The sequence below is a fragment of the Propithecus coquereli genome, unplaced genomic scaffold (assembly GCF_000956105.1).
Source record: "Propithecus coquereli isolate 6110/MARCELLA unplaced genomic scaffold, Pcoq_1.0 Scaffold543, whole genome shotgun sequence".
Taxonomy (NCBI): Eukaryota; Metazoa; Chordata; class Mammalia; order Primates; family Indriidae; genus Propithecus; species Propithecus coquereli.
Genome location: NW_012151319.1, coordinates 588,482 through 604,941, shown reverse-complemented (window position 1 = coordinate 604,941; position 16,460 = coordinate 588,482). Strand labels below are relative to the sequence as shown.

Below are 16,460 nucleotides of genomic sequence, written 5' to 3'. Positions count from 1 at the left end.
TCTCTCTCTCACACACACACACACACACACACACACACACACACACACATACACACACACAGAGAAATACTAGTTTTATCTTGAAATGTGAAGAATACCAGCACCTATCCCAACACCTGGCAAACACGCTTTAATGAATAGATGAAAATTTTACTTATGATGAACACATTTAGCATAAATGCAAATGCTGCACTAAAGGTTATTCTTTCAAAAATAGACAAAAACTTCCCTTGTTTATTTATTTACAGATTTTGGGATATATATATATAACAAATAAGATCCAGTTACAATAATTCTGTAAAACAAAGCTATATCCTTCAAGTTGTTATCCTATACCAGAACTTTTTAAAACCGAAAGTTCTGCACAACAATAATCCTACACAGCAAATGCTCTATCTGGTTATTAAACAATCTCAATGTTAAAACAACTCAAATGCTGTTCCACTGACACGTTGGGGGGCAGGTAGGGCCAAGTGGGGCCAGGCTCCCCTGAACTGCACTGTGCATACCAGCTTTTGTAACTCACACCTTTCGGCACACCCCACCTCTTCCTGCGTAAAGCATCCAGATCACCTCCTCTAGGAGTTACCCAAACCATCGAATCCCAAAATAAAACAAATTCCTCGCTCATCCACTCCACATTTACTGAGCCTTTATTGTGAACAGGGTTCTGGAGACTAAGCTGTGAATAAGAGCAAAGTCCCTGCTAGATTGTATTATAATATTGATTCAGTACTTGGCTATTCCATATATTGTGCTGTTTTTATGTCTTTAGAGATCAATGATTTTGTTGGTGTAATACTGTTTTCAATTTTTTCAATATTTTAAAAATAAGAAATCTGACTGATATATTTCTTGAGATGTATCTGAGAGAGTTAGACTTTTTTTCTTTTGAAAAATGTGAAAACCATGGAGAAGTTGAAAAGAATAATAAAATGAGTACCTGTGTATCTGTGTTCCAGATTCACCAGGAGAGATTATCATTTTGTCACATTAGTTTTATTTCTCTGTCTATAGAGACACAGGTTTTTTTACTCAACCATTTGAAAATAGATTATAGATATTATGATGCTTGACTCCTAAATACTTCAATACTGAAAATAAGAACACTCTCCTACATAACTATAATATTATTATCAAGCTAAGAAATTAAAATTGATACAATAAATATTATCTAATATACAGCCCATATTCAAATTTCCTCAGTTGCTTCAAGACCTCCTCTATAGCTATATGTTGTTGTTTTTTCTATTTAAAACACGATCCAGTGAAGGATATCATATTGTACTTGGTCGTCATGTCTCTTTAGTCTCCTTTAATCTTGAACATCCTCCTCCTTTTGTTTATTTTATTTTATTTTTTTGAAACAGGGTCTTGCTCTGTTGCCCAGGCTGGAGTGCAGTGGCATCATCATAGCTCACCGCAACCTTAAGCTCCTGGGCTCAAGTGATCCTCCCACCTCTGCTTCCCAAAGTACTGGGATTACAGGCGTGAGCCACTGCTCCCAGCCTCCCTCCTGTTATAAAAATCTTTCATGACAGTGACATACAGTCCTGGCAAGTAGCCCTGAAAAATATACTATAATCTGGTTTTTTAGATTATGTCTCCATGATTAGATTCAGATTAAAATTCTTGTCAAGAGGCCGGAGGCGGTGGCTCACACCTGTAATCCTACCACTCTGGGAGGCCGAGGCGGGCGGATTGTTTGAGCTCAGGAGTTCGAAACCAGCCTGAGCAAGAGCGAGACCCCGTCTCTACTAAAAACAGAAAGAAATTAATTGGACAACTAAAAATATATAGAAAAAATTAGCCGGGCATGGTGGCGCATGCCTGTAGTCCCAGCTACTCGGGAGGCTGAGGCAGGAGGATTGCTTGAGCCCAGGAGTTTGAGGTTGCTGTGAGCTAGGCTGACGCCACGGCACTCTAGCCCGGGCAACACAGTGAGACTCTGTCTCAAAAAAAAAAAAAAAATTCTTGTCAAGAAAACTTCATGGTGAGGTCGTACACTTCTCGCTTCATCACATTAGAAAGCACGTCAGTTTTGTCTCATCACTGGTGATGCTAAATTTGATCACTCAAAGTGGCACCTGACAGGTGTATCTAATACCGTTTTAACGGTGTATTTTCCCTTTGTAATTAATAACTGTCTGTGGGGCGATACTTTGAGACTGTATGAATACCCTTTTCCTCAATGAGTCTTTCACTGGCTGGATTTGGCACCCACCGAAGGTCCAGGCTTGAATGAACAATTACACTCAGGGCTCCAGAATGGTGAGGGCTTCTCTACATTTATGAGCCAGCATTTGTACATGGAGAAAGACTTTTCCTATCCCTTCCTGCCATTATTATTATTATTATTTTTTAATCATTAGGGACTTGTCTTAGTTTGGACTGTCCCTGTGCTATGGTTTGAATGTCCTCACCAAAACTCACATGGATGGTAGTAAGACATGGGACTTTTAAGAAGTGATTAGATCATGAGGGCTCTGCTCTCATGAATGGATTAATGCTGTTATTGCTGAAGTGGGATAGATATCCTGGGAGTTTGGGCCCCTGTTCCTGTCTGTCTCATGTGCGTGCTTCCTCTCTCACTGTGTGATACCTTCCACCGTTTGGCCATGCAGCAAGAAGGTGCTCGCCAGAGGCAGCCCCTCGATCTTGAACTTCTTAGCCTCCAGAACTATGAGCCAAAGAAATTTCTGTTCACTATCAGTTATGGAGTCTGTGGCATTCTGTTACAGCAGCAGAAAACAGATTAAGACACTCTGCTGGGGCTCTGACTCTCCACATTCCTTAGGGCAGCATTTCTTAAACGTTAGTGAATGTAAGAATTTCTCGTCAGCTTGTTAAAAATGCAGAATGCCGGGTCGCACTGCAGAGTCTGATTCAGTGGGTCTGAGACATTGGGAATCTGCAGCCTCAACAGCAAGTTCAGGTGCTTGTGATTCAAGTGGTCTGAGCGACAATTTAAGAAATACTGTTTTCACCTGGAATTACTGGATCAAAGGATTAGCACATTTAATATTTTGACATGTATTGCTCACTGTCTGCCTGAAAGATTGAACCCATTTACAACTGCACCAGCAATGCCTAGTGATGCGTCGCTCCAAATCTGTTGATATACACCCATCGTGCTTCCATAGGGCGCTATAAAAGTAGGTGCTTAATGAATATTGGATGGGCGCACTGTCCTTCCGCTTCAGCTTCCTTATTAAAATCAGGATCTTGGATTAAATCGGTTTTTCCGAATTTGCCTGGTCAGCATCACCTGGAACTCTTGTTTAAAATTCTGATTCGCAGGCTCAAGTTAATTACATCATACTCTCCAGGGGAAGGGAGGGAATCTGTGTGTTTAACAATAATCCTGAGCTTCTCTTGAGTAAGTTCCACATTACTTCTTTGATTAAGTGAGCTTTGTAAATATTGCCCTGATTGACTCTGAATATTATTCTCTTTGGTCTGCAATACTTTGATTTTGCCTAACCACACAAGACCTTATTTAATTATGGGCCAATAGCCATGAACTTTTGAGCAGCTATATTGCTCAAATGAGGTATGTATGAATCATAGATTCAGAATATATCTTTGTATCTTTGTCAAGGCTATTTCAGATATTTTTACATTTTTAAAGAAACTGTCACTGCAAGGATTTAAAATATTTCTAAAATGCCAAGGTTGCATACTAATACTTCTGTGCTGCTTTCTCACTGGAGATATTAAAATGATGGAATGCTACATGATAAAATAAAAAATGTTAGACTTGAAGGAAGATCTGACTTAAAGTAAAAGAAAAAAAATCAAATTTCTAAGCGAAAAGGAAGTAAGTCCAATTGAAAACAATGATAATGATAGAAGGGATTAGAAGTATATCCTACGATGACGCACTTAAAAGAATGGTGTGTAATTTGGAGAAGTTATGGTTACAGGGTTTCCCATGGAGGAATGCACTGATTCATTCAGTGTAAACGTTAAGCTGATGAAGGTTTTCCATACTGAAATGATTTTTCTTTATGTGTTATATTGATTTATGAATCATGTTTACAAATACTCTTAAAATTTAAAGTCATCAGGTCCCTGTTGGCTATTGATATTTTTCTCAAATAAATCTTCTGGTATAGACTTTTTTTAGAAAGTTAATTATTGAGCACTCACAATGTGCCATGCACTACTCTAAATGCTTTACTTGTATAAACTGCTTTAATCTTCCCATCAATTCTATGGGGTTTGTATTATTATGGCTCTTTTTTAAGAGGTGACAACACTGAGATGCAGATCATTTCACTTCTTTGCCCAAGGTCACATGGCTGTTAAGTGACAAAGCTGGGATGCAAACCCAAAGGACTGAGTTCAATCCCTGTGTTCTTAGCCATATCGCAGCAAAGTAGTGGTCAATGTGGACAACTGCTTCCTCACTTTCTGTCTCCATTCAAAAGCGAGTGATTAATATTGGCAAAAGTTTAGGTGGACCTGAGCCATGTTTCTCACTGTCAAAGAAAGAAGTTACAAATAAGCAAGGGAGATGTCTAGAATGAACCCTATGGTACTGGATTAGGCTGGAGACATCAATATGAAGTCATGCTCAGTTTAATACAGATAGATAGATACATACATAGATGATAAATAGATAGAGAATTAGAGATGTGCATGTGTGCGTGGGTTAGTATAGACACAGCTCTTTCCTAGCTTGTCTCCTTAGAGGACCTAGACACACTGACTCTCCAGCAGTAAGGAGTATATCCAGCACTCAGATTGTGGTTGCTAAATACCATTCTCTAATAGAAGGAACCAGGGATCCTTGGAGAAAATGGCTGATTCTAGGGATAGAGCAGGGAAAATACCAGATGAGTCTGGAGTATCTTGTAGTGCCACAAAATAAGGAAGCATCCAAAGAACAAAAGGATGGAATACATCAAAGGGACACAGGAGCCATCTTTAAAAAGTCTATAATGGTCAAAGTTGGCATAATTTTGAGCAACAAAATAAATACATAGAATTGGATTAAAACTCAAAGTAAAATTTTTAAAAAATATTTTTATTTATTTAATTTATCTGTTTATTTTTTACGAAGGGGTGGGGGTTGCAAGGAGGGGTGCTGTTTCCTTGTGTTTTGTTGCTGTTGTTGTTGTTGAGACAGAGTCTGACTCTGTCACCCTGGGTAGAGTGCAGTGGTGTCAGTGTAGCTCACTGCAACTTCCAGCTCCTGGGCTCCAGCGATCCTCATGCCTCAGCCTCCCAAGTAGCTGGGACTACAGGCATCAGCCACAACACCCAGCTGATTTTTTTTTCTTTTCGGTAGAGACAGGGTCTAATTCTTGCTCAGGCTGGTCTCAGACTCCTGATCTCAAGCAATCCTGTCACCTCAGACTTCCAGAGTGCTAGGATTACAGGCATGAGCCACAGCGCCCAGTCCAAAATAAAATTAAAAAATATAAAACTCAGACATATTAAATAAACGATTGAGTAAATACATATATAAATAAATACTGAGAAGGGAACAACTCTTCCTTACAGTATTCCAAATAATATATGTAGATAATACTCCCTCCAGGAGATGAAGCCTGACCCTTTCCCACTTGAGTACGGGCTGGAGTTTATGACACATTTTTACAAAATACGGTAGGAAAAAATAGTAACTTTACAGTGGAGAAAGCTGACGAACACTATTTTAATTAAGTGATCAAGGTTAATATTACTAATGATAAGTCATGTTGATAGCATGTTCCCTGATAAGATATGACAAGATATGATGAGAAGCACATTCCATCCTGATGGAATGTCAAATACCACACCATGAGAAGACATCAGACAAACACAGAATGAGGGACATTCTACTAAAAAAAAAAAAGTCACAAAAGACAAGAAAAAACTAAGAAACTGTCACAGACCAAAGTAGACTAAGGAGATATAATGAGTAAATGGTATGTGGATTGGATCTGGGAACAGAAAAGAACATTGATGAAATCCACATAAAATCTAGAATTGAACAGTAACGTACCAATGTTAATTTCTTTGACAAACGTACCATAGTTTTGCAAGATTTTATTATAACATTAGAGGAGACTGGAGGATGTGTCTATGTGAATGGTCCATCTTACAACTTTTCTATAAATCCAAAATTATTCCAAAGTAAAGAGTTGACTAACAGAAAAATAGCTTAGGTAGACCTAGACAACCTCTTTTCTGTAAGATCAAATATCATACTGGAACAAGAAATCAAGTGATTTTGTGAAATCTCCCTTTGTGGAGATATCTTAAATGTGCAAAGACAATCATTGTCTTTTCCAGCAGGTAGGTTGGCCTACTAGCAGGAAAGGAGGCTGTATCATCTGCTATCTTGAGACTTCTTCCAGATCTGTGATTCCAACTTGTTAGGAATTCGATTTAACTCAATTCATGCAACATTGGCTAGTAATCTATGAATGCCAAGAAATATGTCATATGGACTATTCTGAAATAGAGTATACTTAGTAATAATAACCTTTGTCATACAACCAAATCGCATGCAATAATATTTTTGGTACAGAGTACAGTAATTAAAATTTTTAAAAAACACAGACAAAAATCTAATAGTACTGATTCTAAATAATTTTGCTTGCTTTTCCAATTTATCTGGACTAATAATATCTTTCAAAAATCCAATATTCTTGAATGACTGTTTTGTGTAAGACATCGTATAGTACATCAGGTGAACGGATGAGATTCCTGGGTTAAATGTTCAGAAAATATGATTCCAAGGACCAAATTCACTAAATTATTTCAGATATAAAAGTGAGGTGTATATAAATGCCTATTTAAATATGTAATGCAACACATCTGTGCACAATCCTTAGATAAAAGTTTTCTGTTTGTTCTTAAAAGTTCAGTATGATGTAGAGGAAATAAAGTCCAACCGTTCAGACAGCCAAATAGCAGATGAAACAGATGGACTCTGACCTGCCATAAAGGCCAGAAAATTCTCCTATTTTGGCTCTTATATTACAACTGGCATGAAAAGTCCATTCTTCTGCAATTGTGGTTTTAAGTTGCACAGCCTCATGCTTTTTCATTCTCATATATAGACCCATCAAAGTCTATATCATGGATAACAGAATAATAATTTATAAAGCCTCCACTTAAAAATAAATGTGAGAGATTGAGCACCATAAAACTAATTTGGGCTTAATGCCCAGAGAAATTGCATATTGAGTTGTTCTTGACATAAATATATACACTAGAGCCACATGTTAGATAAACCTCTTGGTGTATTTCTATTTAACTCAGTGAAGGCAGACAAATGTATCACAACACTAGTATTGATTTATACTGAACTGCAGAAACATTGTCCGTACTAAAATGATTTTGTATGCCAGTATACACAAGGCAATAAACCAGTGTATCTGCAAACACACAGCTAAAAGTTGTAGCTATCTGATCACTGTTAGCTTCTAAACAATCTGGCCAGTCTTTGGTTTTTGAATGAAACAGCTACAAAGTTCACATGTGTGTTTTGCTCTGGTTACTCAATGCAACAACAACAAAAGGTATTGACAAGAGATGTGGTAGAGATACAACAGGGTCTTTTCCTTTTGGCAGAGAGCATTCTTGGCCTCTTTTGAAAAGTCCAAGGTACAAGGTGGAAGACTACCCCTACAAAGGGGTGAGGCAGCCTCCCACCTGCTGACCAAGATTTTGGCTCCATTCAAGGATTCCTGGGGTGTAAATGCCTTTGCCTGGCCTCACTGAGAATCAGTAGCTCCTATGCCCGGGAGTCTCTTTAAGTGCCCAGCACCAGGACCATGCAAGTGGAGTTATAAAGGGCTGTTGCAAAACTGTGAGACTACACCAGTCATAACAAGGGTGACACTGAATCCACCTCTGCTGCATGAAAAGATGCATCGAGAGAGTTTATTATTTCAGATTTCTTCCCTTCTGACTTCTTTTTCTTTTAACAACATGGAGATAGTAATATCCACATGCATAATTTGGAGACACATATAAATGTGTGTGTGTGCATTCCTTTTTCTCATTTCTTTTCTGGTTGTATTTGTTTTTGTATATATGTGCCCAACAATTTTCTTAGGAACACCCGCGGAAACTATAGTAGCCTAGGGAAAAAGCCTGGACTTTTGGGTCAGAAAGATCTTTGCCAGATTCCTGGCTACGCTACATACCAGCTGGGTGACCCTAACGGTCACTGTACTTTGAGCTTCAGTTTTCTTACATGTTACATGGTAACAAAAGCACCCACCTCACAGAGTTGCAATGGGCATAGAGATGATGTGTCTGACATAGGGTATCGCCCAGTCAGAATTAATTCACTTTCCCTTCCCCTCCTTCTCCACCTCCGCCCTATAACAATCTTGCCTCTCTTAGCCATCCTTCTCTGCTCGTCTCCTTACCCCAACAGGTAATTCGCATTATCTTGGCAAAAAAAAAAAAAAAAGGTATGTTTTTAAATATTTCGACCTCATTGAATAAATTGAAACCTTTTAAGTTTCTAATTTAGAAATCCTGTGACTTCAAACTTTTCAGCCTCTCTGACAATAAATGTTTAAAAATTATAATAAACTTTTTTTTTCCCTAACATCTCAACCCTTCTCCTGGCTTAAGAGCCTTGATGGAAGGCGGGGAATGCCTCCTCCTAGAGGAACCAAAAGGGAATACAGGAGGGATGTGAACTTAGCTCAGCCAATCAGATGCCCCCAATGTGGTACTGAATTGGACTCAGCCAATCAGATGCTCCCAATGGGAAGGGACGGGACTGAGCAAAGAATGAGTGAGCGAAGGACAGTGTCCATCTCCAAGTACTGCAGGGGTCAGGGCGCCGAGGGTACCACACAGTGAGGGGCGAGGCATTCAGTGGTGGCTGTAGCTGAAGGGGCTGCTCACCTCTCAGTCTTTCCAGAGAAGTCTCCTCTCATCCCTAGGCAGTTTCATTCAGGCTCTTGTGGCTTCTTGCTCCAGATCTACTCTGGAGAGGGATCTAAGAAGTGAAGATTGAGACATTTCTAGAGCCATTTCCCAACTTTTGTGCCACTGTCTTGGGAATACGTCTCTCCTAGATAAAAATGACAGGCTACCACGCTTCTCTGAGGAACCCTCACTATATTGTTCTGTTTGAATTTTAATTTTAGTAACTTGATTTTTATTTCTCTTCCTCTCACTTGTTTATTTCTGTATACATGTTTGAGCGTGTGCGAGATTGCATGTGTGCGCACACACGCGTCTCTCTGTGTGTGTATCTGTGCATGTATTTCTTTCTCATCAGTCTTCTCATGTCAAAGTCTAACCTGGAGTCAAAAGAGCTCACAAAGTCATCTTTGGTTAAAAACCAATATAGCCAAAATCGATAGAAAATCCAGAATTTAAAAGATGCTTTTACATACTGCAAGTCAAAAAAAATCTTTATTTTAAGCATATAAATGCAATGCTGAATATTTTCTCATTGCATTTTATAGTAATTTCTGGGATTATAACCCCAGAAGTAAGAAGCACAATTTAAATAAATGTACATATTTTAAGTTGTAATAGAGTTGCTTTCTTTGCTTCTTTAATCAAAGGCTTTAGCTACCTATAAGTTATTGTTTCTTTTCTTTTCTCCTCAAGCTGCCACATCTACCTGCCAGAATTCACCTTACACCCCGGAGATAGTGTCACTATAGTCAGTGGCGGCTGGTGGGGAAATGCTTCTGTTCCACTCAGTATTCAGCAACATCTGTACTGCTCCCGTCTCTGCTGTTGATAGCGAACCAGGAAATCGCTGATTGGGATTCACTGCATAGAAGCTGAGCTCATGGACTCCGCCACTTATTACCTTTGTGACTTTGGGCAAGATAGCTCTCAGTGCCTCTGTTTCCTTCTCTGGAAGAAGAGATGCTGATTATAATGGCTCCTACTTCACAGGGCTATTGTATTAAATGAGTTAATGCACGTGAGGTGCTCATTGCTTGGCCCAACACACAGCATGTGCCCAGGAAGAGTTAGCTGTTGTAAATATAATGCACATTGCTTAGTTGACCAGTGAGGGACTTCCAGATCTTACAGCCTGTTATGGTCTGAACAGTGTACCCCTCGCCCAAATTCACAGGTTGAAGTCCTAACCTCCAGTACCTCACAATGTGACTGTATTTGAATTCAGGGCCTTTAAGAGGTAATTAAGGTCAACTGAGGTCATATGAGTAGGCCCTAATCCCATAGGGTTGATGTCCTTATAAGAAGAGATTAGAATAAGCACGCACAGGGAGAAGACAGCCATCCGCAAGCCAAGGAGAGAGGCCCTCAGGAGAAACCAACTCTCCCAATGCCTTGATCTTGGACTTCTAGCCTCCAGAATTGAGAGAAAATAAATTTCTGTTTTTTAAGCTACCTAGTCTGTGGTACTAATGTTCTGGTACTATGTTATGGCAGCCCTAGAAATGAACACACTGCCCAATTTCAAGCCGTATGCTTGAAACTGGCTCCAACCTTGGATTCTCTGTCCTTGAACCTTTCTGATTCTCCTGTCTCTCTAGATACTCCTCAGTCTGTCTCACGGGTCCCTTTGCCACTTTCTCTGACCCAGAAGGCAAATGTTCCCCAGGTTCTTTTTGTTTTTGTTTTTTAAGAGGCGAGGTCTTACCATGTTACCCAGGCTGGCCTTGAACTCTTGTGCTCAAGCAATCCTCCCATCTCTGTCCCTGAGCAGCTGGGACACAAGTGTGGACCTCCGTGCCTAGACAGGTTCTTTCTCAGCACTCTCCTCTGTCTATGTTTCTTCCTGAGGTGATTACCCCTTTCACTCTCCTCTGTCTATGTTTCTTCCTGAGGTGATTACCCCTTTCACGGCTCCAACTGCCACCTTTAGGCCAAAGAATCCCAAATCTATAGCTCTAGTTTCACTCCATCTTGAATCTGCGCAAACTTTCCTAACGCCTGTTAGACATCATCACGGTATCTTGCTAATATACTCGCCAACCAAACTCACTGTCTTTTCATTCATATTTTTTCCTCCTGTTTCTCCTCCCTCCCTTAATGACTTTATTATTGCCTTAGTGACCCAAGCTATGAAATCACTCAAGCACTGTTTATTCCTTTCTCATCAGCCCCTTGCCCCCAAGCTCTTTAACTCGTTTTCTACAAAGTTTCCCTTACTTTTCACTCTTTCCCCATTCCCAGGCCCTACACAAGTCCAGGACTAATCATCTCTTGCCTAATATTTTTCAATTGCTTCCTAATTATTTTTCCTACCTTTGGTTTCAGATCTCCATTTTTCAAGGAATTTTTTCCCCTAAAACACAAATAATATTATTTCCCTCTTGAAATACCTCAGCAGCACTTTGTTGCCTAATTTAACAAATAAAGCCCAAAATTACTTCCATTGGCACTCATGATTTTCCATGATCTGTTAAACATCCTTCCTTTTCAGCTTAAGAGGACATTTTTTTAAAAATTCTGGCTTCTACAGAATCACCCAGTACACTTTACACTGCTACCATATGAGACCATTTCAGAATCAGTGTAGATTCTTGATTCTGCAAACAGCAATCGTTTATATTCTGTAAATATATTTCCATAGTCTTCTACAGATGACAAGACTTCCTTTCAAAGTAGACCCCACACGGTAAATGAAACAAAGGAGAACTCTGATATTTTTTATAAGTGCTATTTTTAACTCCATGGATCCTCATCACGTCTTATCCAGATTAACCTGTAGAGCTGAGGATAATCATTTGGGTGTATGCATCCTTCATTCTCCTTAGGCCTATTTCTAAAAGTTCAAGATTACCCTGGCCCTGCACCCACTGTTTCTAATGGTCAATGCCCAGTGCCACTCCTTGGAAAGTGTCAAGAGTGTAAGACTCAAGTCCATGGCAATCAAACGCATTTCCAGTGGGCTAAGGACCCTTACACAAATTGTTAGAAATCTTGTGTGAAAATCCTTAGCAGTCATGGAAATGAAATGGAGTCTCACTTTAATTTTGTTCCTAGGAGCTCCCACACCCACAGAGCTGCTATTGCAGATGTTCAGTAGACAGAGAACTGAGTGTTGGTAGAGAAGGGGAGATCTGGATGAGGAGTCTGATTCTGGAGTTCTCCACATCCTGGAGAGAAACAGAACTGTGCCCGCAGACGCGTTGTTAGCTGTGAAGTGTAGAGAGGAGGGCCTGACCCTGCGGTGTGCATATGGAGAAAGCAGAATTCATGAAATGTGGTCCTGCCCGTGCAGAGCAAGGGATGTAGCAATCAGGACTTAGATAAAGGAGAAACAACAAACAAACAAAACAGGGCATGTTTCTTTTGTAGTTCCTGTCTTCTTAAGAGTTTACCCTAATCTTCATCAATACATCCAAAGAACAGTTCGTTTTTCTCTCTAATGACTTGCTTTAAACTTTCAAACTATTTTGGTATCATTCTTTAGCATGGGCAGAGAAATTTTTTTTTAAAAAAGGGTTTCTTTGGGGACCACTAAATATAGTTTTTAATCTGTTTGATTTGATTTTTATTTTAGTGATACCCAGAGGAATATTCATGTATGAATAAGCCTGAAATAATAAAGCTTGGAATAATTGTATTTTGGGGAAATAGGTCAATTCACAGCTACCATTACAAAGGCAAACATCTTGTAGCAATAGTTCTTTCTGAATGTTGTTCATCAAAACTATTGCTATGTTATCCATTCCATCTGTTTTTAGCTTGATGTTAATGTTTAGAAATGTAGAAATGTAGGTTTTTGGGGCAGTTTTTGAAGAATAATGACTTTCAGGTTAAAATATATGGGGAGTTTGGGGCCAAAATTCCATTAATAAGATTACTGTACTTCTCCTGATTTGAGAAAAACCATACAAGTTCTTCCCAAATCATGAACACTTGACTCATGAACACCTACAGAAAGATCTGTTGGTAGACGGGCTTCTCCTCCTGCCCTTCCGGGTCTTACCTGGGACTGAGGGTCACGAGATGATGCTGCCACCCTGCGGTCAATGTGGGTAACTAACATCTACCCCCAAGCGATTTTCTCAGGGGCCTCCCACATCTGGTTCAGTTCACTTCTGCTCTGTTCAATAAACCTTTATTGATTTCACATGAGGGCCGGGCATTGTGATTAGTACCCGGGACAGACCTGTTTCTATCTGTTTTTCCTGTGTGTTTTCTCGTTTACAATTCGGTTTATTTAATCTAACGCAATTGCTTTATTGGGGCTCATCTTCTCTTAAACCCTTCCCATCCTCCTTTCCCCTCTCAACTCCTGCTTGACTCCCTTAGATTTGATGTTTCCCCTTCTCCTTGCTCGCGTTTCATTTGTGCACCAGCAATGACACTAATCATGACTTTAAAGCAAAAGTGTTATGCTGTTAGACATTTTTTCGAAGGAAAAAAGAATTCATAAATTTTATGATTTTCCCATGAACTTCTGAAGAGCTTAAAAAGGGTCCAGAGTTCGACAAAAGACTCTTTTTTTCTTCTCATCGAATTGTGTGTCTACATCGCTTTTATCCACTTCTCCTGAGGCACTGACATTGAAGAAAAAGATTCGCTCCTGTTCTCATCCATTTTTGATTTTCTAGAAACAATAAATGTTGCTTTTTACTATCTTTCATCATAAGTATGGACCATTCAACTCATGTGGGTTAAATTGACTTTCTTAAGATTATCTGTGAATATAATCATTATTAATAAAACTATTTTTAGGGAAAATTTATTCTGAATTCAAACAAGTAGCTTTAAAGATTTTGAAATGCAGTCCACTTCAACATGAGAATTTTCTGCAATTGAAAAACAGATAAATTAGAGGTTATTTTGTTTATAACAGAAAAAGATGTTACTTAATAAAATAATTTATCATGAAGTTTCTAAATAACATGATCTTCCCAATTCATTTAAATTGTGATTCAATTGTAAAGCATTTAGAAACAGAAGTAGTTATAAATCCAGTGGGTATAAACACAGATAGAACCAGGAAAGATCAAAGAATTTGGAAGAGTTACACAATTCCACTAGTTCCACTAAGTGCACACATATCTGAAATATCCTTACTTGCAATCAAAACAATTGTGAAGACTAATTATGATAAGAAATACGTAACCTTCAAATAAATTCCTAAAATTCTTGGTGGAATTGCTAAATCAAAGGGTATGTACATTTGTAATTTGGATAGATACAGTAGTGCCAAATTTCCCTCCCTGGAGATTAAACTAATTACATTTCTACTGTTTATTTTTGAATCCCCAAATACATCATTATTTTTGTTTTATACAGTCAATGTTTGTTAGATTTATCCACACATTTACAGCTTCCTGCATTCTTCTTTCCTTCATCTTTTCTGGCCTTCCATGTGGAATCATTTTCCTTTTTTAAAGTATATCTTTTAGAATTCTCTTTAGTGAGTTTCTGCTGGTGCTAAACTCTTTGTTTTCTTTGTCTGAAATGTCTTTATTTGCTTCCTTCCTGTTTGTTTTAGTTTCACTAGATGTATCCAGATGTAGACTTTTTTCCTACATAGGATTTCACTAGCTTCTTAAATTTGTGGATTTTTTTTTATCAGTTATTAGTTATCATTTCAAATATTGTTTTTTACTCACTCTTTTTTCTTCTGTTTTTAGGACTCTTATTGAATGTACATTAGACCTTCTTATTCTATCTTCAATGTTTTTTAACCTCTTTTCCATATTTTTTGTCTTCTGTGCTGCATTCTAGATAATTTCTTCTGACCAACATCCAGCTCACTAATTTTCTCTTTTGCTTTTTCTAGCCTGCTGTGAAACTATAACTGAGCAGCTAGAGTTTTTCATTTTTAGAAGTTCAAATTTTTTTGTTAATGTTATTTTTTAGCTCCTGATTCCCTGGAGATGTTTTCAAGCTGATCTTTTACTTCTTAATACATAAAAATAGTTGTTTTATAGTATGCACCTGAGAATTCCATCTCTGAGATGTCTATTGTGGCGACTATGAAGATGCACCTTTGAGATCTCTGATTGCAGGGGGCACTAATGTCTGATGGCCCCAGTGGCTGTGACCTGATCTCCATTTCCACATTCATGTGGAGGACATGATTCCACAGGCTGCTCCCAGCTGATGATTGAGGACAGCCAGGACTCTGAGGGAGGCCTGTTTCTGGGAGACAGGGACTCCTCTGACAAATGGCTGTGGCTCAAGGACTCCACATTAGCCTTACAGAACTTTATTAAAACTGCATTGTAGCTTAAGATTCTCCCCCTAACCTTCCTTCCCTCTCTCCTGAGCACTGTGGTGTGATGCCTCCTCCCAAGTCCCTTGGCTGCCTTTCCATTTTCCCTGACAGGCATTTCCCCTAACATATTTTTTCATGTCTAATTCTGTCTCAGTGTCTGCTCCTTGGAGAACCTGGACTAACATAAGGAGGACCAGGAATAATTCAAGAAAATAGATGATAAATGGGGATTTGAGACTGCTTCCTGCACTGCCAGGTGGGCAAAGAGGACACCTATCCTGGCTGGCAGGCGGGGTATGAATAGTCCCTGGCACCAGGTGGAGGCTTCATTACTAAAGATTTCACCAGTAATGACAGGAAAAAATGTCCCAGTGAAGGGGCTGTGGCAGAGATGCAGGCATTCAAAGATGTGGGGGTGTAGGGGGTGGGAAGCCATAGCTACAAAGACTGTAGAGTTGCCTGATTGCAGCTAAATTGTGTTGATGCCCTGCAGACGGATAATGAGAAACTGAGGCCCTTGACAAATCATTAAAGGTTGGCCGTAGGAGCCTCAGTGTAACTTACAGAGGGGCCTTCTTCTCCTGCAGTGGAGGAATATGTATGGAACCCGTGTGATTCACTTGGGTGCAGCCTGGTCTTCCCTAGCCCTGCTGCAATTGTTAACGGAAACACACAACAAGCTCAGCCTTAGAAGAGTGTGATTATCAAGGGCTCAGACCCTCAGGAATGAAGGTTTGGTTCACACCACCAGGTAAGCCACCAAGACCTGCAGAGGTGATGGCTGAAGATGAGGTGAATACAGACCAGGGAAAGGAGTAACAGCTGTAGCCCCGGAATCAACTGCAATGCTAGGGTCGTCATTCCCCCAATCTCCTTCAATGGTGCCATCATAGCTCCCTATATCCTTGATCTCCTGGGCTCAAGTGATCCTCCCGGCTTAGCCTCCTGAGTACTACAAGGCATGCGCCACCACGCCCAGCTAATTTTTAAAATTTTTTTGTAGAGATGGTGTCTCACTATGTAGCACAGGCATGGGAGAATTATTTGCAAATCATGTATCTGATACGGGGCTAAGATTCAGAATGTATAAAGAACTCAACAACAAAAAACAAACAACTTAATTAAAAAATGTTTTGAATAAACGCTTCTCCAAAGAAGTTATACAAATGGCCAATAAGCACAGGAAAAGATGCTCAACATCATTAGTCATTTAGAAAATGCAAATCCAAACCACAATGAGATAAATCTCACATTCATTAGGATGGCTATTATAAACAAACAAACATAATAAAAAATGCTAGCAAGAATGAGCAGA

General features: G+C 39.3%; 1 pseudogene; it reads left to right on the top strand.

Moving 5' to 3' along the window:
* LOC105820886 overlaps positions 1-16,460 on the top strand; it is a 36,703-nt pseudogene that overhangs the window by 5,478 nt on the left and 14,765 nt on the right.